General features: G+C 43.5%; 4 long non-coding RNA genes across 4 annotated transcripts; all 4 read right to left on the reverse strand.

The window, feature by feature from the left end:
* Nucleotides 1-943: 943 nt before the first annotated feature.
* Nucleotides 944-6,006, reverse strand: LOC308584167. The gene is made up of 3 exons (XR_014006565.1): nt 5,773-6,006; nt 3,858-3,983; nt 944-1,201 (listed from the first exon to the last, which is right to left on the reverse strand). It is a non-coding gene; the product is annotated as an uncharacterized lncRNA (long non-coding RNA).
* A 4,815-nt stretch (nt 6,007-10,821) lies between these two features.
* LOC308584170 lies at nt 10,822-13,260 on the reverse strand. Its single transcript, XR_014006568.1, has 2 exons — nt 12,996-13,260; nt 10,822-11,078 (listed from the first exon to the last, which is right to left on the reverse strand). It is a non-coding gene; the product is annotated as an uncharacterized lncRNA (long non-coding RNA).
* A 2,078-nt stretch (nt 13,261-15,338) lies between these two features.
* LOC308583142 lies at nt 15,339-16,552 on the reverse strand. The gene is made up of 2 exons (XR_014006082.1): nt 16,331-16,552; nt 15,339-15,602 (listed from the first exon to the last, which is right to left on the reverse strand). It is a non-coding gene; the product is annotated as an uncharacterized lncRNA (long non-coding RNA).
* A 2,386-nt stretch (nt 16,553-18,938) lies between these two features.
* Nucleotides 18,939-21,226, reverse strand: LOC308583214. The gene is made up of 2 exons (XR_014006129.1): nt 21,061-21,226; nt 18,939-19,202 (listed from the first exon to the last, which is right to left on the reverse strand). It is a non-coding gene; the product is annotated as an uncharacterized lncRNA (long non-coding RNA).
* Between the last annotated feature and the right edge of the window lie 1,767 nt (nt 21,227-22,993).

Genomic DNA, 22,993 nt, shown 5'->3' on the forward strand with positions numbered 1-22,993 from the left:
GTGATGAAGGACAGGAGCAGTGCACAGAGGTAGGAGTCAGATCTGTGCAGCAGCCAAGTGACTCGCCATCTCTGGAGAGTTTGCCAGAGCCCCCGTCCTTCCCTAAGAACTAGGAATGCTCTGCATGTCGCACAACAAGGAGCCCAAAGGCGGTTTGCCCTTAGCAGCCACCATAATCAGCAGGAGGGGTTTAATTGCTAGGAAGTAACAGCCAGAGAGCCGGTGGTGCGTTATTCCGAGCAATGTTGGCTTGATTGTAAGGTGTTTTCCCTGAGTCTAAAAGCTCTTTCTCTCCGCATTTCTGCTTTCGTGGGCAGATAGCCAGGAACTGTCAACAGCACCCACTCCTAGGAGCCTTCATAAGAGAGCTGTTTCCAGAGAAAGAACTGGGAGGGAGGAGAGGCCCCTGTGCTCCCCCACATCCAACCCAATAAACCTTCAGAAAGGAGTTCCTGCAATGGGCAAGATGTCGATGTGTATTTTAATGAGCTGAAATCATGAGATTTGAGAAGAGTTTGTGTATGAATTCAACAGGGCTTAGTTTATTTTTTTACAGTTTCGTTAATGCTGTTAAGATTGTTGTATAGATTGTGAATGCTGTAGTACTTTGTGAATCCCATAATATGACTTCTATTGTGATTATGCTGCATTGCTTTTTGTTGTTGTTGTTTTGTTAATAGTGTCTTACTGATTTGTTCATCATTCTATATGATTTGTGATGTTCTGTTATTGTTATTTGCTCTTTCAAAGCTGCTTTGAGATTCATGTGGATGAACAGTTGCATAGAAATAAAATAAATAAAATCAAATTAAGAAATCAAGAAAATTGAGACTTTTTCGGATAACTCGGGGCACTGGGAGAGTTTGTAGTAGTAGTTACAACAGCAGTGGTAGTTCAGCACTTGTGATAACTAGGAGTAATTGAGTCCCTGGAGTAAGAATGATTGGATGCAAACTCAATTTTAATTGAAAAGGAATGATTTAGCATTAATTCATCTCGATCGGTTTCTTCCTCTGTTCCGATCATACGCTGTTGGTCTTTCTTGCCTCTTTCTCGCGCATGCTCTCTACTGAAAACGCACACAGCAGGACATAGTTGCAAAGCATCATCCAACATACTTCTCAGAGGGACCGCACTTGTGACGGCATCTCCCCCCCCCCCATAGAATTGCATATGATGGGATTACTTGGGAGGGGAACTTCTACAGGGGAAAAAAGGCAAGAGACTTTAACGTGCTTATCAGATATCTCACCCTTTTTCGGCTTAGCTTAGTGTTAAGCTCACTTTAACATAGCAGACGCTGCTTTTCTGTAAAAAATAAACGTTTTCCAAATTAAAGCATGAAATATTTCATCTCCATGCATTTAGCTGCTTCTTCTTTTTTAGTTTCTCTCATGTGCTCACTTTCCACCCCCTGCAAAAATTAAAGTTCCATTCACCACATTTCTATACTAGTTTGCAAATTTTATTTTTTAAAAAGTCTTCATGAAAATTCATCAACTTTCTCCTTATAAACACATACTTGCAAGCAAAGACAGACTTTTTTCAAAGCAGTTTTACACAATATGGTACCTATTGTATGCCATTTTCATTAATATGTGCATATTTAGACATGCGTTGCCCCCATATTTTATGCAATACATTTTTCCTTCTTGCCTCTAGATTACCGGTAATATTTTTGACAAAAAAAAAATGACAACCATCTTTGCATTTTTCTTTGTAAACCATACAAACACACACACACAAGAAAAAACAATGCCATACACCCCTCCAGGGGGAGCAAATTTGTCACACCCCTTCTCCCATGTGGTTTCCTATGTAACTATCCTAAAATGCGTGTAGCTGTTCTTATGGGCAGACTCCTTGGGTTACGCTTGCTCCAGTCTTCCATCCCAGAATGAAAGTGGGATCTCGTAGGATTGCCCCAAAGTGAGGCACTTCAAGAAACTTCAGAGATGAACATGTTTTCAAAATTTTGTAGACAAGGCAAAACTTGTTGTGTTTCTCTTAACACTTCCCGTATAAGGATAATACCCAGGAAGTGGGGGCAGAAATGAAGCAAGACAGAGCTCTTGAAAGGTCTAGCTTCTGACCACATGAATTTTTTTTACAGATTTGTTAGATTCGGAGGGGTTTAACATTAGATTTGGCTGGCATGCCTATTTGTGGCATGACAAGGGAAAAGTTCATAAAGAGTTCTCTAACCATATTATTAGAGGTCCGTTAATTGAAGTTTGGAACAGGAACAAAAAGCTCATTGAAAAAGATACCCCCTGGTGGCTTTCACCAATTGATATTTTAACAACTAAAAAATTAAATCTAGAGGGTGAAAGATGGACATATGAAGATCTTTTAGTTAAGTCAGAAAGGGGGTGGAAAATTAGACCGTATGAAGAGTTAAAGGACAAATTAGTTGGTTGGTTACAATTTCACCAAATTTGTGCGCTGTGGTATGACCATAAAAAAACAGGGATGAGTGAAAAAAAAGTCCAGATACCAGGTGGAAATCCTAGAAAGCAATACTAAACTTCTTTCCAAAATGTATAATCAATTGCTGGACTGGAAAACTAAAGATGAAAAGGTGAAGGGTGTCATGGTCAAATGGTCTAGAGACTTGGGGTATAACCTGGAACATGACAGATGGGTGAAACTTTGGAGGAGTGGTATGAAGTTCACGGCCTGTGCTACTCTCCGAGAAAACTTAGAAAAAATGATGTATTGTTGGTACATCACCCCGGCAAAACTGGGGAAGATGTACAAGACTGGGGATAGCACATGCTGGAAATGTAAAACTATAGAAGGTAATTTTTTCCACATGTGGTGGACTTGTGATGAGGTGAAAAGATTTTGGGGACAAATTTATGATGAATTAAAGAAAATATTGAAATACACTTTCCCAAAAAAACCTGAAGCGTTCCTCTTAGGTATGATCGGAGAGGAGATCAAAAGCGAAGATCAAACATTCTTCCAATACGCAACGGTGGCGGCTAGGATCCTGTTAGCGCAAAACTGGAAAACCCCTAATATCCCCACGGTTAGAGAATGGCGGACGAAATTATTTGAGTATATAGAGTTAGCGAGATTGACACAGAGGATCAGGCATCAAAAAAATGTAAAACTAAAGAATGATTGGAATAAATTTTTAAGTTATATTGAAGGTAATTTGGGAATTAAAAAAATAACAGTGGACGGAATTTAAAACCTGTGATGTATAGAGTTATTATAATACAACTGCAGAATGGTTATAAGTTTATCTAACCTAAATCGAGATGGAAGGAAGCCAATGTGTAACGTCTGTAAGTTTGTTTCTTTTATGTTAATATGTGTTAATCTGATACTATTTTCTATTCTTTTTCTTTTCTATTTTTTCTATTTCTTTATTTTTACCTTTTAAATGTTTGTATGTCTTGGCTGATGTAGTTTGCAAGAATTTAATAAAATTTATTTTTTTAAAAAAAAAAGAAATTTTTTTACAGAACTCTCCGGTTCCCCTTTGGGGCAGGGTTCTTGAAGTCCTCTTGTTCTTGTCTGATCTGTGCTTTCTGCTACATCAACTAGAGGAAAGTACGATACTGTAGGTCTCTCTGCTTTCCTCCTTACCAGCCCTAATGGGCACCATTCACCGTTGGGAAGCACAACCCAAAATATCTGGTTGCCATCCATTTAACTTCTGAATGGAATGCTTTAGCTGAGATTCCTGCATTGCAAGGACTTGAACTAAAGGACCATTGGGGTCCCTTCCAGTTTTACAATTCTATGATTCTGTGTGCAGGCAGGTGACCTATTTACCCCATTTTTGCAGTAATAGACATCTACTAATAAGCACGAGGTGTCTTAATGAGGAACACAGACTTCACCTTTACAGCAGCTCTCGAAAGAACTGCATTTTCCAGGGGGCACAGATCCACAAGGGCAGATGCCGAAAAAGTATTTATGGCCACCACTCTTACATTGACCGGTACCATTCCTCCGTTGCATGTTTCCTGTACAGAGAAAAACAGTCCCATTGCATGGAACATGTTACACGGAAGTATAGCACAAAGCAGAAATGAAATGAAATGTTATCTTTATGCATAACACTGGTTGCGAACATCTGTTTTGGGGATGAATGGGAAATTTTTATGAATGGAGCCCTTTCTCATTGCTAGTCATCATGAAACAAACAGACTCTGTAATAACCAGTCCCCATTGAGTAGCCATCTACTCATTCATCGCACTTTGCCTTTCTGATTTCTCTGGTTTTCATTTCTCCATAGCCAGCAGGTACCTGGTTGGTTGGTTGGTTGGTTGGTTGGTTGGTTGGATGGAAGGTGGAGGAAGAGAGAAGCAAACAGTGGAAAGCCCCTTTACACCACCCCCATTATTCACTATGGCATTTCTGGTCCCCCATTTTCATCCAAGGAGCTCAAGGTAGCGTAAATGGTTCCCCCTCTTTTATACTCACAACAATCCTTGGCTACAGTGGGGTGGGGGGAGTGACTGGCCCAAGGTCAGCCAGCAAGCTTCATGGGTGAGAGAAGATTTGAACCCAACACACTGACCACTGCAGCATGCTGCCTGTTTGCATCACTTGCATGTGGAGGGGAAGGCATGTCAAAAGTAAGGTGGGAGTCATGCATTTAAACCCACAGCACAAAGTCATGCTGCACTTCCTGGACCTGTTGCTACCATCATTCATGTTCAGCATAATGCATGCAGCAGGGAGCTTTCTGTTTGCAAGGAAGACTCAACTCCAGGGCCCATAAAGGCATCAAGTCAAATTCTCTTGCACAAGGCTTCCCAGGCATCCAACAGCTATTTGTCTGGAATTTAGGAAGGCTGCAGAATACTTATTGCAAGTCCTGTACTCAGCACTTCCCAAGCAGGAGATAAGGCAACAGGAGCAGCTGCAGACCAAGAGATCTCTCTGCTGGACTAGGCTAGGCTCAGGAGCAAACCAGCTTGCTCCTTTAGCAGTTCCCTTGTTTCCTCCGTGTGCTGAGAAGCCATCATCAGCTCAACCAGAATCAGGACTTACATGTTTAGTTGTTTGGGCTTCTTATTTGAAACCTTAAATTCCTTCTTGGACTTTTTGCTTTCTTTCAAATCAAAATCTGGGAGCAGGCTGTCCATCTCCAATCCTAGGAGGCCCAGCTGGAAATTTTCAACACTGGAGAAAAGGAGGTAAACTACTTGGGTCTAACTCAGCATTTCTTCAGGAACATATTTGTGGGCGTCTATGTAATGTGTGAGGATGCGGGTGGCACTGTGGGTTAAACCACAGAGCCTAGGACTTGCTGATCAGAAGGTCGGCAGTTCGAATCCCCACGACAGGGTGAGCTCCCGTTGCTCGGTCCCTGTTTCTGCCCACATAGCAGTTCGAAAGCACATCAAAGTGCAAGTAGATAAATAGCTACCACTCCAGCGGGAAGGTAAACGGCGTTTCCGTGTGCTGCTCTGGTTCGCCAGAAGCAGCTTAGTCATGCTGGCCACATGCCCCAGAAGCTGTATGCCGGCTCCCTCGGCCAATAAAGCGAGATGAGCGCCACAATCGCAGAGTCGGTCACTACTGGACCTAATGGTTAGGGGCCCCTTTACCTTTACCTTTATGTAATGTGTGAGGTGACCACGCCTAAGAGCATGTACAGCCTACTGATCACCATTGAAAACATTGCCATCAGTGCATGATCCAGCCATGATCTAACTGAGTCCAATGTAAGAGTGAAGACCTCCCAAAGAAATGCAGTCCTGCCCACCATATATGTTGCAATCTCCTATGTATGCTACAATTACCTTCATTCTTCAAAGCTTCATCATAACCAGCTGGCAAAGCTGGGTTTTGGTCCTGAGGACCATTCAAGTCTTGCTCTTCCCCTTGATCCACATCGGCTTCATCAGCCTGGGCTCTACCAAGGAAGACCACAGCAAAGAAAAGACAGATGAACTTCATGGTTCTTCTAAGATTTGTTGTGTGCCACTGAAAAGAGTCGCAAGGATGAATGAGCAATGGTGTTGCCTTCACAGAGTTTGTGCCTATATATGCAGGTGGGAAGCTAAGAAGGCTACCCTAATGGGACAGGTTTCATTGTCTTTGAAGTAGCTCTCTAGATAAGGGTGTGAGATAAGGGTGAACATGGCATTTGAGATTACTTTATCCTTAGCAACACAGTTCTCTTTGATGTTGCCACCAACCTGTTGGCCAATCTATTCAGTGTTGCAATCTTCATATTTGCACTGTTGCTAAAATCCCCTTTGCTCTCCATCCGGGAAGATTGTCCTTTCAGGACTCTACCATCGCCATTGATCCCCCGCATTGAATGTGTTGGCCTAGTGTGGGGCTCCGAGGAGAGCTTGGCTGTCTGGCTGGTGTACCGGCCACCTAGCACACCAGCAGCCACCCTGTCAGGCCTATTGGAGGCGGTGTCCGGCTGGGCCTTGGAGTTCCCTAACCTATTGGTATTGGGGGACTTTAACATCCATGCTGATGCCACTCCCTCCTCATAGGCTCTGGACCTAGTGTCTTCCATGGCGACACTAGGGCTCTCCCAGTTTGTTTCGGGCCCCACACATCAAGCAGGCCACATGCTGGATTTGATCTTTGGCGTAGGTATAGATGTGATCATGTCTCCTTCGATGAAGGTGCCATGGTCTGATCACTACGCTCTGAAAGCCAGGATTGACTTTCCACCCCCACCCTGCTTAGGTGGTGAGCCGATTTGGGCTCGCCCGCAGAGGCTGATGGACCCTGATAGATTCCGCCAAGCCTTGCAGGACCTTGCTCCCCCTGGCAACTCATTGACTGAGCTTGTTGAGGGCTGGAATGCCCAGCTCCTGGCAGCCATCGATGAGATCGCACCTAAGCGCCCTCTGCGACCCCGCACTCAGCAACATTCATAAAGAGAAGGTGCTTTATAACACTGTGAAAATGTGATTTCCCTTTATAGAGTTTACAACTCGTTTAACTGAAATGCTTTTTTGACATGCCTAGATCATAGCTGTCAACTTTCCCCTTTTCTTGCGAGGAATCCTATTCAGAATAAGGGAATTTCCCTTAAAAAAAGGGGAAACGTTGACAGCTATGGCCTAGATCCAGCCAAGGAGAAACGTTAAAATTTTGCTTTTAAGTACAAAGTGGGGGGATGGGACAAGATCGGGAAAACTTGCATTAGCATCAGACCAGGGGAGAATTTTAATTGTCTTAGCTCATTAGAAGCTAAACAGGTGCCAGCAATTGCCAGCTAAAATAGTCTAATCTTAGGCTGCAGTAACAGAAGCATAGTATCCAAATCATAAATGATTTATATAGATTCACTTTGTTCTACACAAATTGTACACTTTTTTCCCTACACAACCTGGGTCCAGTGTCTGGTTCTGGGCTTGAAAAGGAAGAGGCTGTCCAGAGAATTATGGTCAGGTTGGTGAGGGGAAACTCCTAAGAATAAATATTTGAAAGATTGGATTCTGTTTAATCTAGAAAAGGTACGATTACAGAAACAAGGCAAATTTCTTCAGTTACCCAAATAATGACTAATAGACTGATTAGGGTGTGTCTGCAATGTGATGGTGAGGAAACAGGACAAGGGATGGGAAGCCAGGGTTTGTTTAAGGGAGGTGGTTAAGGTAAATAAATGCTGCAATTCTGATGAAAGGGCCAATATATTTAGAGGCAACATCAAAGATAAATCGGCCATTAAGTATAAAGTAATCTCAAACACCATATTGCACTCTTATCAAGGGTGGAAATTCAAATCCAGTGGAACACAGCCCATTACAAATCCTGTACATAGGAATATTTTATTAATAATAAAAAATAGTGGCTGGGGCAACCCACCCAGATAGGCAGGGCATAAATAATAAAGTGGTTGTGGTTGTGGTGGTTGTGGTGGTGGTTGTTGTTGTACCCTGCCCATCTAGCTGGGTTGCCTTGCTGAGCAGCAGAAATTCGTTCTGCTGTTAATTATCTTTATGGCTTTGCTGAGCAATATGTTTGGTACCTGTTTGGCTGCAGGAGTTGCCGGAAGGAGGAGTACAAGGCGCCATCCAACCATCTTAGGGACTTCACTTGGATTTGTGTTGAGGTTACTCCTTAGCCTTTTCTTCTCCCAAAGATATCCTACAAAGCAGTGGAGGTTCAGGATCAGAGTTTTGCTTCTCCTACATGGGCTGCCTTCCCAGATTGATGAGCCCCATCTCCCCCTCGCTTCCCACTACAGCACGTACAGAAACCGCCTTCTTGACCATTGGACCCACTATTTGTCTTGTCCACTCAATCTTCCAGAGCCTGTCTTCACATTCAGAGGAAATCCCAATCCCACCAAGGGTTTGAGAGCCATCGGATACACTGACATCTACATTGGCCACCCAGGCGAAGCCATATCCTGGGGTGGCACATATTGACAGCTTGAAGGATCCACAGGTGAGAGCTGAGTACGGTTGAGGGGGACCAAAGGTGGACAAACTACCATAGAAGGAGCAAGATGTGTCTCCCAACAGAGGTATCATCCCACCCCTAACACCCCATAGAAACCCAGTTCATTACGGCTGACAACTAGAGGTGACAGAGTGCTTTGAGGAAGAGTAAAATGCCAATATTTACTTAGGAATAAGTCCCATGTAACTGAATGGGATGCACTTCTGAGGCGAAAGTCTTAGAACCATAGAATTGTAGAATTGGAAGGGACCCTGAGGATCATCTAGTCCAACCCCCTGCAATGCAGGAATATGGCAGCTGTCCCAGAAGTAGATCAAACCTCCAACCTTGTTGTTATCAACACCAAGCTCTGAGATACCCAGTGAATTGCATCCAAACATCATTTAAATTGAAAAGGAAGCACTAAGCCTTTATCAATCTTGACTGAGCGGTGGTGTCACAGTCCGGCTTACGGGCAGTCAGAGTCCCGGCTTGGTACATCGGGACCGGAGTAGAGGTCAGGAAGCAGGAAGCAGCAGTCCAGGGTCAGCGGTCCAGGGGTCAGGAGGCCAAGAGTCCACAAATCAAGAAACCAGGAGTCAGGAAGCCAAGAGTCTGAGGGTCAGGAAACCAGGAGTCAGGAAGCCAAGGGTCCAAGAGTCAGGAAGCCAAAGCACAGCTAGGTGGGTGGCATGTTGCCATGGCAAAGAGCTGGTCTTATATACCCCTCCCGGCCCTTGCCACCAGGTGATACGAGTCTTCTGTCAAGCATCACCTGGTCCTTCCAGGCCAAACTCAGGAAGCCCCCAGTCCTGCGAGGCCCTACCAGTCACAGGGCCTGGCTCCTGCAAGCACTCCTGACAGGTGGTTTCATATTATTGTAGAGTTGGAAGGGACCCCAAGGGTCATCTAGCCCAACCCCCTTCAATGCGAAAGCATCCATGACTGATCGCCATCCAACCTCTGCATGGAAACCTCCAAGGAAGGAGAGTCCACTACCTCCTGAGGGAGACTGTTCCACTGTCAAACAGCTCTTCCTGTCAGAAATAATGTTTCGTCAGATTCTCCTTTTGAAGGCATTGGGTTGAGTCTACCCTGTATTTTATGATACAGTGGCACAGAAATCCTTTTTTTAAAAATCGAAAAGATGCTATTCCTGCTCTCCCCCCCAAACAACAACAACAACAACACCCCTAAAAGAGAATTTTGAGTGACCTTTTCCTTGGGAAAATTACAAGAGGAAGTACTGTGAGGGGGGAGAAACTTGGTGCTGGCCATCAGGCAATATCTTTTCCCACCTGCCTTGCCTCACCCTCCAGCCCTTGGAGCCTTCGTAAGAGGAAAGGTTTCCAGAGAAAGAAATGTGGGGGAGAGACAGCTTGTCTGTCATCAGAGGGGGGTTGGTTTCACCTGTGCTGCCCCACATCCCACCCAATAAATCTTCAGAAAGGAGTTCCTACCATGCGCATGATGTGGATGTGCATTTTAATGAGCTGAACAGAGTGGGAGATTTTGAGTCATAGGGGCTGAGAAACGTTTGTGCATGAATTCAAAAGTGCTTAATTTGTTTTTTGGTTCCTATTTTGTTAGTGTTATGTATGGGTTTTGAATGCTGTAGTACAGGGATAGGCAACCTAAGGCCCATGGGCCACATGTGGCCTATGGGGGTCATTTAACCAGCCCATGAGGTGCCCCCTAACCAAGCCACCCACTCGGCAAGTCCCCACGCACTGCGCTAAACCTGTGCAGCGCAGCATGGGGACTCGCTTCCGCGGCACCGGAAATGGCGTCTGCGCAGACACAGATGCCGGAAATCGCAGGCGCGCACACTCACACACATGCGCAATCCTGCCCACAGAGGGATCTCCGCTGGAGTGAACTGGCCCAGGCAAAGTAAACCTTGCTGACCCCTGCTTTGTGAATCCCATAATATAACTTTTGTTGTAATTGTGCAGCGTTGCTTATTTTATTTTTTTGGTTGTTTTGTGAATTGTGTTTTAGAGACTAACTGTTTTACTGATGATTTGTTAATTGTTCTATATGATTTAAGTGGCATTTGTGGTGTTCTATTGTTATTTATCGTTTGCAATATATAGGCTCCCGGTATAAGGAAGTTTTTAATGTTTGATGTCTTACTGTGCTTTAATTTGTTGGAAGCAGTCCAGAGTGGCTGGGACAATCCAGTCAGATGGGCGGCATTTAAATAAGGCCTTATTATTGTTATTGTGGTTGTTATTTGCTTTGCGATTCATGTGAATGAAAAGCTACCTAGAAATATAATAAAAAATCAAGAAAACAGACTGTTGTGGATAATTTGGGGCATTGGGAGAATTTGTAGAAGTAGTTACAGCAGCAGTGGTAGTTCAGTGCAAGTGACAGCGATGAGTGATTGAGTGCTTTGAGGAAGAATGAAACACCATATATACACTGAATTGGATGCAAACTCAATTTTAATTGAAAAGAAATGATTCAGCATCAATTCATCTTGATTGGTTTCTTTCTCTGTTCCGATCAAACGCTGTCGGTCTTTCTTGCATCTCTCTCAAGTACGTTTTCTACTGAAAACGCACACAGCAGGACCTAGTTGAAAAGCATCGTCCAACCAGCTTTTCACTTTGACCGCACCTGTGACGGCATCTGCCCCCCATAGAATTGCATACGATGGGATTTTTTGGGCGGGGAACAACTTCTGCAGGGAAAAATAATAGCAAGAGACTTTAACATGCTTATTAGGTATCACTCCCTTCTTGGGCTTAGCTTAGTGTTAAATAGCGGACACTCCTTTTCTGTAATAAATAAACGTTTTCCAAATTAAAGCCTGATATATTTCATCTCCATACGTCTAGCTTTTTCTCTTTTTTCTTAGCTTTGGTTTTCATTTTTATAGGGTATTTTTTTCAAGTTGGCTTTACTGTAAACTGTTTTGAGTTATGAGAAAATAAAAAAAATCTGAAGAAGTGTGCATGCACATGAAAGCTCATACCAGTAACAAACTTAGTTGGTCTCTAAGGTGCTACTGGAAACGAAATAAAAAAAAATTCCTTCGACTATAGCAGACCAACATGGCTACCTACCTGTAACTTGAGTTATGAGGTAAGAAAAGTGTCTAACAAAAATAAAATTAATGATGGTGATATAACAACAAAAGCTTCCTCTCATCTACACAGGTGTTGCTGGTTACACCAGTGTAGTAATCTATGCAGGTTTGGGTAAGGCTACTCTGCACAGAAGTTAGGGATTTTGTTTCTCTCTGAACATGCTATTGGCCCCATTGCCAACAATGAGCGGTGGGTGACTCTGTCAATTTCCGTTTATCTTGCACCACCCCACCTGCAAATAATGAAGTTCCATTCAGCACATTTATATAGGTAAAGGGACCACTGACTTCCCCTCCAACCCTCCATGGTTTCCTTGTTTCCCCTTATCCTGCTGTATATTATACCTAACATCCTTCTTCATCCTTACTTAATATCTACATTGCTTTACTGCTGATTATAGTCTAAATCCTACTTGCGTATTAATCTGTTATTAAAAGGTAAAGGTAAAGGGACCCCTGACCGTTAGGTCCAGTTGTGGACGACACTGGGGTTGCGGCACTCATCCCACTTTATTTGGTGAGGGAGCCAGCATACAGACTCCAGGCCATGTGGCCAGCATGACTAAGCCGCTTCTGGCGAACCAAACCAGCGCACGGAAGCGCCATTTACCTTCCCACTGGAGTGGTACCTATTTATCTACTCACACTTTGACATGCTTTAGAACTGCTAGGTGGGCAGGAGCTGGGACCGAGCAATGGGAGCTACCCCATCGTGGGGATTTGAACTGCTGAAGTTCCCATCGGCAAGCACTAGGCTCTGTGGTTTAGACCACAGTCCCATTTACAAATCTTAATTTTAAAAAAGCCCTCATGAAAATTAATCAACTTCCTACTAACACATATTTTCAAGAAAAGCCAAACATTTTTGTCAAACCAGTTTTACATAATATAATACCTATTGTATAATTATCAATATTTTAGTTATTATTCATACCCTGCCTATCTGTCTGGGTTTCACCAGCCACTCTGGGTGGCTCCCAACAGAATATTAAAACCACCATAAAACATTAAAAACTTCCCTAAACAGGGCTGCTGTCAGATGTCTTCTAAAAGTCAGATAGTTGTATATTTCCTTGACATCTGATTTGGAGGGTGTTTTATAGGGCGGGCACCACTACCGAGAAGGCCCTCTGCCTGGTTCCCTGTAACCTTACTTCTCGCAGGGAGGGAACTGCCAGAAGGCCCTCAGAGATGTTTTATGAATAGGCTGTTTTCATTCATATGTGCATATATGGAAATCCTTTACCCCAGTATTTTATGCTATTCTCTCTCTCTCTCTCTCTCTCTCTCTCTCTCTCTCTCTCTCTCTCTTTTTTGCACATAGAAAAACAGACCATGGCTAAGAGCATGTATAGCCTACTGATCACCATTGAAAACACTGCCATTAGTGTGTGATTCACCCAAAGAGAAGTATTTCTAATGGAGTTCAATGAAAGATTGAAAACCTCCTGATGAAATCCTGTCCTACCCACCATGTATGTTGCAATCTCCTATGTATGCTACAGTTACCTTCATCCTTCAAAGCTTCATCATAGTCAGCTGGCAAAGCTGGGTCTTGGCCCTGAAGGCCACGCAAGTCTTCCAAGAGCTTTCTCCATTGCTTTTGCACATCGGCTTCATCAGACTGGGCAATGCCAAGGAAGACCACGGCAAAGAAAAGACAGACGAACTTCATGGTTCTTCTAAGACTTGTGTGCCGTTGAAAAGAGTCCCAAGGATGAACTAGCAAATGTGATGCCTTCACAGAGTTCATGCCTATATATGCAGGTGGGAAGCCAAGAATGCTGCCCTAATGGGACGGGTTCCATTGTTTTTGAAGTAGCACTCTAGGTAAGTGTGTGAGATAAGGGTGAATTTGAGATTACTTCATCCTTAGCAACACAGTTCTCTTTGATGTTGTCCCCAATCTGTAGGCCTTTTGACCAATGTTGCAATCTTTGCATTTGCACTACAGTGGTACCTTGGGTTACAGATGCTTCAGGTTACAGACCCTTAAGGTTACAGACTCCGCTAACCCTGAAATAGTACCTCGGGTTAAGAACTTTGCTTCAGGATGAGAACAGAAATTGTGCGGCGTCAGCGTCAGCGAGAGGCCCTATTAGCTAAAGTGGTACCTCAGGTTAAGAACAGTTTCAGGTTAAGAGCGGACCTCCAGAACGAATTAAGTTCTTAACCCGAGGTACCACTGTATTTCTAATAACCCTCTCGCTCTCCAGATATTTACCTGTTCATCTCTCCATCAGTCAGCTAACATACCCTTTTCTAAATTTTATTCTAACTTGAATAAAACATTGTGGGGGGCCAGGTAAGTCCCGTTCTGTATAATCGATCACATGGCACAGCGCGTGCACCCCATTTGATTACAAATGCCCTTTAACGTTGGGTGGACTGAGCCCCCTCAAATATTTTATTGTGGGTGCCAAAAAACCCTTGGCCCCTAGGAGTTGGCTCCCATGTCCTTGCCATAATCTGCTAAACAATATTTGTTGTGATGGTTCTGCGCCCTGGGGAAAAGATTGGGGGGAAAGGCTGGCACTGGGTGCTTCAACAGGAGCGGCTACAAGTGCAAAATCAAGCTAGAAATGTAAAAGATTGTTTTACATACAAAAGAAAAAAAGAAATACATGCATGATCATGATCAGGGAAATTTGCAGTAGCAGCAGCACAGGTGAGATTCTCCAGTTGTCTTAGCTGAACAGGTGCCAGAGATTGCTGGCTAAAATAGTCTACTCTCAGGCTGCAGTAACAGAAGCACAGCATCCAAGTCATGAATGATTATAGTTTCACTCCGTTCTACACAACTTGAGCACTGTGTCTTGTCTTGTTCTGGATTTACATAGATTCACTTTGTTCTACACAAACTCTACACACAACTTGGGTACTGTGTCTTGATCTGGACACCACAATGAAAAGGAGGATGCTGTTCAAAGGAACAGGTTTGTGAAAGGATCTCCTAGGAATAAATACTGTATTGGAAAGTTTGGCCATCCAATCTCTGCTTAAAAACCTTGAAGGAAGGAGGGTCCACCACCTCCCAAGGGAGACTGTTCCACTGTTGAACTGCTCTGGCTCTCAAAAATAATGCTTAGTCGAGTTCTCTTTTCTTGTAACTTGAAGACATTGGGTTCAGTGCTACCATGTTTTATTTTATGACATAGTGGTATATAAACACCTAAACAAACATTTTTAAAGATGTGTATTTTAATGAGCGGAATATTATGAGTCATGAGAGTTGAGAAGAGTGTATGAATTCAACAGTGCTTAGTTTATTTTTTTATTGCTATTTTTTCCTCGTTGTTAAGATTGCTTTATTAGTTATGAATGCTGTAATACTTTGTGAATCCCATAATATAACTTTTGATGTAATTGTGCTGCTTTGCTTATTATTATTTTTTAGTTGCTTTGCTAATAGTGCTTTATAGCCTGTTGTTGTTTTACTGATGATTTGTTGATTGTCCTATATGATTTAAGTGATATTTGTCATGTTCCATTGCACCATTGTTATTTATTGTTTGCAATATATTATTTCCGTGCATAGGGAAGTTTTAAATGTTTGATTTTCAATTCTTTGGAAGCCGCTCAGAGTGGCTGGGGCAACCCAGTCATATTGACAGTATATAAATAATAAATATTATTATGATTTAGTTTTTTGTGATTTCTGTGAATGAAAAGTGGCATAGAAATAGAATGACTCAAATCAAGAAATCAAGAAAATTGAGACCGTTTCAGAGAATCAGGGGCACTGAGGGAGTTTCTAGTAGTAGTTACAGCAGCAGTGGTAGTTCGGTGCTAGTGATAGCTATAAGTGATCGAATGCTTTGAGGAAGAATGAAATACCAGATAGCCACTGAATTGGAAGCAAACTCAGTTTTAATCAAAAAAGAGAGGTTTAGCATTAATCCATCTTGATTGGGAGGTGGATTCTTCCTCTGTTCCGATCGTACACTGTTGGTCTTCCTTGCATCTCTCTTGAGCAGGCTCTCTACTGGAACCCCACACAGCAATACATACTTGCAAAGCATTTTCCAACAGACTTCTCATTGGCATGGCATCCGGGGCGGCAATTTCCTCCCATAGTATTGCATGCCAATGCATTTCTTGGGCGGGGAACACCTTCTGCAGGAAAAAAAAAAGAAAAGGCAAGAGACCTTAACACGTATTTGCAAGGAAAGCCAAAATATTTTGTGAAAGCAGTTTTACATAATATGATACCTATATTATAATAATAATAATAATAATAATAATAATAATAATAATAATAATAATAATAATAATAATAATAATAAATTTATTAATACCCTGCCTATCTGGCTGGGTTTTCCCAGCAACTTTTGGTGACTCCCAACAGAATATTAAAACCAGAATAAAACATCAAACATTAAAAATTCCCTAAACAGGGCTGCCGTCAGATGTCTTCTAAAAGTCAGATAGTTGTTTATTTCCTTGACATCTGATGGGAGGGTGTTCGACAGGGCGGGCACCACTACCAAGAGGGCCCTCTGCCTGGTTCCCTGCAACCTCACTTCTCGCAGGGAAGGAACTGCCAGAAGGCCCTCAGAGATGTTTTATTAATAGGCTGTTTTCATTCATATGTGCATATTCAGACATACTTTACCCCAGTATTTTATGCTATTCTCTCTCTCTCTCTTTTGCACATAGAAAAACAGACCATTCCCAAGAGCATGTACAGCCTACTGATCACCACTGAAAACACTGCCATTAGTGTGTGATTCACCCAAAGAGAAGTATTTCCAATGGAGTTCAATGAAAGACTGAACACCTCCCGATGAAATGCTGTCCTGCCCACCATGTATGTTGCAATCTCCTATGTATGCTACAGTTACCTTCATCCTTCAAAGCTTCATCATCGTCAGCTGGCAAAACTGGGTCTTGGCCCTGAAGGCCACGCAAGTCTTCCAAGGGCTTTCTCCATTGCTTTTGCACATCGGCTTCATCAGACTGTGAAATGCCAAGGAAGACCACGGCAAAGAAGAGACAGACGAACTTCATGGTTCTTCTCAGACTTGTGTGCCGTTGAAAGGAGTCCCAAGAATGAACTAGCAAATGTAATGCCTTCACAGAGTTCATGCCTATATATGCAGGTGGGAAGCCAAGAATGCTGCCCTAATGGGACGGGTTCCATTGTTTTTGAAGTAGCACTCTAGATAAGGGTGTGAGATAAGGGTGAATTTGAGTTTACTTCATCCTTAGCAACACAGTTCTCTTTGATGTTGTCCCCAATCTGTAGGCCTTTTGACCAATGCTGCAATCTTTGCATTTGCACTACAGTGGTACCTCGGGTTACAGATGCTTCAGGTTGCAGACCCTTCCGGTTACAGACTCTGCTAACCCCGAAATAGTACATTGGGTTAAGAACTCTTCTTCAGGATGAGAACAAAAATTGTGCGGTGGCGACACGGCGTCAGTGGCAGCGGGAGACCCCATTAGCTAAAGTGGTACCTCAGGTTAAGAACAGTTTCAGGTTAAGAACGGACCTCCAGAACGAATTAAGTTCTTAACCTGAGGTACCACTGTATTTCTAATAACCCTCTCACTCTCCAGATATTTGTCTGTTCATCTCTCCATCAGTCAGCTGACACACCCTTTTCTAAATTTTATTCTAACCTGAATAAAACATTGTGGGGGCCCAGGAAAGTCCCGCTCTGTATAATCGATCACATGGCACAGCGCGCACACCCCATTTGCTTGTGAATGCCCTTTAACTTTGGGGGGACCCAGCCCCCTCAAATATTTTATTGTCGGGGGCCAAAAAAACAAAAACGTTGGCCCCTAGGAGTTGGCTCCTATGGCCTTGCCATAATCAGCTAAACAATATTTGTTGTGATGGTTCTGGGCTCTGGGGAAAAGCTTGGGGGGAAAGGCTGGCAATGGGTGCTTCAACAGGAGCTGCTACAAGTGCAAAATGAAGCTAGAAATGCAAAAGATTGTTTTTATCATACAAAAGAAAAAAGAAACACATGCATGATCATGATCAGGGAAACTTGAATCAGCAGTGGCACAGGTAAGATTTTCCAGTTGTCTTAGCTGAACAGGTGCCAATGATTGCTGGCTAAAATAGTCTAATCTCATCGCTTCTTGGCCTTTTGGCTAAGATCAAGTGTAGTATCTGTTCTTATCAGTTTAATATCTGATCTGTCCTCTATTGCCTTTTACTAAAATAGTCTAATCTCTTTACATAGATTCACTTTGTTCTACACTAACTGTACACTTGTATTCTATGCAGCTTGGGTGCTGTGTCTTGTTCTGGACACCGCATTGAAAAGGAGGATGCTGTCCAGAGGAATATAGCCAGGTTGGTGAAAGGATCTCCTAGGAATAAATACTGTATTGGAAAGTTTGGCCATCCAATCTCTGCTTAAAAACCTTGAAGGAAGGAGGGTCCACTACCTCCCAAGGGAGACTGTTCCACTGTTGAACTGCTCTGGCTCTCAAAAATAATGCTTAGTCGAGTTCTCATTTCTTGTAACTTGAAGACATTGGGTTGAGTCCTACCATGTTTTATTTTATGATATAGTGGTATAGAAACACCTAAACAAACATTTTTCAAGATGTGTATTTTAATGAGCGGAATATTATGAGTCATGAGAGTTGATAAGAGTGTATGAATTCAACAGTGCTTAGTTTATTTTTTTATTGCTATTTTTCCCTTATTGTTAAGATTGCTTTATTGGTTATGAATGCTGTAACACTTTGTGAATCCCATAATATAACTTTTGTTGTAATTGTGCTGCTTTGCTTATTTTTTTAGTTGTTTTGTAATTGTTTTACTGATGATTTGTTGAATGTTCTATATGATTTAAGTGATATTTGTCATGTTCCATTATCAGCTTGCAATATATTATTTCCCTGCACAGGGAAGTTTTTAACGTTTAATGTCTCACCATGTTTCAATTTGTTGGAAGCTGCTCAGAGTGGCTGGGGCAACCCAGTCAGATTGACAGTATATAAATAATAAATGTTGTTGTTATTATTTGTTTATTCATTAGCTTTTTGTGATTCCTCTGAATGAAAAGTGGCATAGAAAGACAATCATACCTTGGGTTGAATATGCTTCGGGATGAGCACGTTCAAGTTGCGCTCTGCGGCAACCTGGAAGTAATGGGTTTCGCCACTTGCGCATGTGCAGATGCTCAAAATGACATCATGCGCAGAAGCGGCTAAAAGCGACGCGTGCACACACAGACGTGCCATCGCTAGTTACGTTTGCTTCTCGATGTGAACGGGGCTCCAGCATGGATCCCGTTCACATCCATGTACCACTGTATGATAAATCAAATCAAGAAATCAATAAAATTGTGACTGTTTCAGATAATTGGGGGCACAGGGGGAGTTTGTAATAATAGTTACAGCAACAATGGTAGTTCGGTGCTAGTGATAGCTATAAGTGATCAAATGCTTTGAGGAAGAATGAAATACCAGATAGCCACTGAATTGGAAGCAAACTCAGTTTTAATCAAAAAAGAGAGGTTTAGCATTAATCCGTCTTGATTGGGAGATGGATTCTTCCTCTGTTCCGATCGTACGCTGTTGGTCTTCCTTGCATCTCTCTTGAGCAGGCTCTCTACTGGAACCCCACACAGCAATACATACTTGCAAAGCATTTTCCAACAGACTTCTCATTGGCATGGCATCCGGGGCGGCAATTTCCTCCCATAGCATTGCATACCATGGCATTTCTTGGGCGGGGAACACCTTCTGCAGGAAAAAAAAGAAAAGGCAAGAGACCTTAACATGCTTATCTGGTAGCTCTCCTCTCTTTGGCTTAGCTTAGTCTTATCTCACTTTAACACAGCGAACACTGCTTTTCTGTAAGGTTTTCCAAATTAGAGCATAATATACCATATTTTTTGCTTTATAGGACACACTTTTTCCCCTCCAAAAATTAAGGGGAAATGTTTGTGCGTCCTATGGAGCGAATGCAGGCTCCTTGGATTCAGTGAAAGCAAAGCAAAGCCTCCAAATCTCAGAGGGAGCGCTCCCTCTGCGCTCCGGAGGCTACGAGTTAATTTCGCTGAAGCATGGAGAGCGAGAGGGGTCGGTGCGCACTGACCCCTCTCAGTCTCCAGGCTTCAGGGATAGCCGCCTGAAGCCTTTGGAGCGCAGCAAGACTCTCCTGGCTTCAGCAAAGGAACCTGAAGCCTTTGGAGCACAGCGCTAGTTCCCGCTGCACTCTAAAGGCTTCGGGTGGCTATCCCTGAAGCCTTTGGAGTGCAGCGGGAACTCGCACTGTGCTCCAAAGGCTTCGGGGTTAGCTGCGCACAGCCTCCACAGTGCCTTCACCCCGCTGCCCTGCAGAGGCTTCAAAGGCTGTCCCCGAAGCCAGAACAGCGAGACGGAGCGCTGCACAGCGCTCCATCTCACTGTTCTAGCTTGGGGATGGCTGCGCAAAAAACCAGCACTCCATCTCGCTGTTCTAGCTTGGGGATGGCTGCGCAAAAAAACAGCACTCCATCTTGCTGTTCTAGCTTGGGGAGGGCTGCACAAAAAAACAGTGCTCCATCTCACTGTTCTAGCTTGGGGAGGGCTGCACAAAAGAACAGCACTCCATCTCGCTGTTCTAGCTTGGGGATGGCTGCGCAAAAAAACAGCACTCCATCTCGCTGTTCTAGCTTGGGGATGGCTGCACAAAAAAACATCGCTCCATCTCACTGTTCTAGCTTGCGGATGGCTGCAAAGAGGCTCAGTGGTTTAAACCACAGCATCACCTGTGTCCCTTGCTCATGGCTACAAAGATTCCTGTTGAAAACAGGCCAGAAAGCAAGCCCCTCCTTTCAGGGGTCCTCTTTACTTGGTGGCTCTGACCAGGAGTTCTCGAGTGAAACTAATCCCAATGGGGTTTGCATTTGGTGCAAAAACTAAAGGGTTCCGAAGTGCTCATTTGTAGAGGTAAGATCAGGACCAGATTCCTAGTTGTTCATTTGCCACTGCAGCTTGACTTGCCCCACACCTAATGTTATATGAAGTCAGGTGTGGGGCAGGTGGCCATGACTTGATGAAAACAGACTTTGGGGCCAAATTAGAATCCCTGATGGGTCTAATTTGACCCATGGGCCAAAGGCTCCCAAGACTCGTTTTAGATAACACATGTCATCCTGTAACCTCTTTAGCTCTCTCAAAGGCTTTAGGTCTCATATCTGACATTCAGAATGTGGTTGCAAGGCAAATCCTGGGTGCTTGGTGAGTTACTGAGAAGTTAGAAAGTGGCAGCATCTTTCCTTCAGAACCAATAGTGATGCTGATACGTCTAAACAAAAGTGGTGGCCAAATTGGTCTTGTGTATATACTGTGTCTTCTTGTGTGCAAATCAACTGACTTTTGGCTGGGTGAAGAGACAGGATTCTGGAAACAGCTAATGTAAGAATCTGTGGGACCTTGCATGATGCCCTTCAACTCTAGACCTAGTGGTAGAAGCCAGAAGATGCAGGAGATTGAGGGCATGAGAAAAGAAACAAATTGGAAAGGTGAAGGAACCACAATGATATGGACAAACTATTGCAAGAGGAGCGGAAAGAAAGAGAAAGGGAGGGAGAAGTTTTTGCTTAATTCTACTCACCCGCTGGCATTTGGGCATCATCTTCTGCTAAAACATCAGGATTTGGCTTAGCCGTTGCCTGGAAAACCAAGAAGGCCAAAGCCAAGAGCACGAAAGCAGTCTTCATTGTGCACAATTGGCTGGGATCTCAGAACTGCAGGAGAGAAGAGCAAGGCTGAAGAATGGTTGAAGGACGAGATTGCAGAAACCCTTTATTTATACAGAATTTTGTGGCAGTGGGCCAGCAAATTTATGATCAGTAAACTTCTCAGTTGTGGAATAAATAGCCGCAGGGCAAACATCCTGCAACATCTGTCAAAACCCCACCTGGATAGTAAATCATAGAATCATAGAGTTGGAAGAGACCACAAGGGCCATCGAGTCCAACCCCCTGCCAAGCAGGAAACACCATCAGAGCACTCCTGACATATGGTTGTCAAGCCTCTGCTTAAAGACCTCCAAAGAAGGAGACTCCATCACACTCCTTGGCAGCAAATTCCACTGTCGAACAGCTCTTACTGTCAGGTGGGAGTATTTGCTGATTATTGGGCAATTATTGTCATGGTGATCCTTTGCAACACAGTGAAGGACCAAGAATAAATGCATTACCCCAAACATCTTATTCTGGCGGCTTTATGCAGTTGTCAAATAGTATATGCAATAAGGTAGGAGTTGGGGGCATCTATTTAAATGACTATGAACTGGACTGCAGTGGAGCAGGGAATTAAAAGCCCACAATCATGCAACAATATCAGCGAAGCACCAAAGGGTAAAATTGCCCTATCAGAAGATACCAGTGAGCGAAGTGGAACATTAGGAATCAGAAAGTCCAGAAGGTAGTTTGGGCCCAAGAACCTTGAACACAGACTTCAAAGAATTGGAAGGGGCTCCCTCGGCCTGAAATGCAAAATGAGCGTTGCACCCCATAGTTGTCTTTGACTGGACAGCATAGACCTGAATAATGGCCTTGTCCAAGCAGGTGAATTCTGTGGCCCCTTGAGAGTGGTGAAAGCACTGAAACAGGACACGAGGTGTTGGGTCAAAACTGTCCAAAACTTCACAGACTATCAGACACAATAGGGTTAGCATGGCAGTAGGACAAGGATAAATTCCTCATTCCACTCAGCCTTCACTGATTGAATAGGACTCCGTTGTGGCTGGGAAATGCCCCAACTCCTTCGTTGAGAACCACCTAGCATTGAACTCTCTCATGGGGCAAGCCAAGCATCCAGGCTATTGCTTGATGACTGGAGTGGGAGATTGCAGCCAGGCAGATGTTTCAACCTGAGCTTAGGGTGTGCCAAAGCTAATCCATCCCATCAGGGTCCACTCATTACTATGCTGATTCTGCCCTGTGCCATTTTCGCCACAAGGAGTTACTGTGACACCGCAGCTCAACTACCACCATACTGTTAATACTGGGGTGTGGGACATACCCAAGTGACTCACTTGGGTAGCAGTTGGGGGATCATCTTCCTCGGTTCCAGGGGGGTTAAGCTGGATTTTTAGGGAGGGAACTCTATATAACCCTGTCCCCAAAGCATGGGAACCTAAGTCCTCCACAGGACTTCTGCAATCATGGGCATATCTACACCAGTCACATAGACATTTTCCTTGATTGTAGTTCCAACACACTACTGTGATGGGCTGACCCTCCAAGTGTTCCTATTTTCCAGGGATAGTCCCTGATTTAGAGAAGCTGTTTTGGTTTCTGATTTGATCCCGGAATGTCCCTCTTCTCCTCAGGACGTCCCTATTTTCATTAGAGAAATGTTGGAGGGTTTGCAGTTATGCGACTCCACCAGCCAAGGAGATAAGTAACTATACAAATCTTTAGTTACAGGTAGGTAGCTGTGTTGGTCTGCCGTAGTCGAAACAAAATAAACAAAATAAAACAAAATAAACAAAATTTTAAAAATCCTTCCAGTAGCACCTTGGAGACCAACTAAGTTTG

This window comes from Podarcis bocagei (genome assembly GCF_964188305.1).
Source record: "Podarcis bocagei genome assembly, chromosome: 3".
NCBI classification, from domain to species: Eukaryota; Metazoa; Chordata; class Lepidosauria; order Squamata; family Lacertidae; genus Podarcis; species Podarcis bocagei.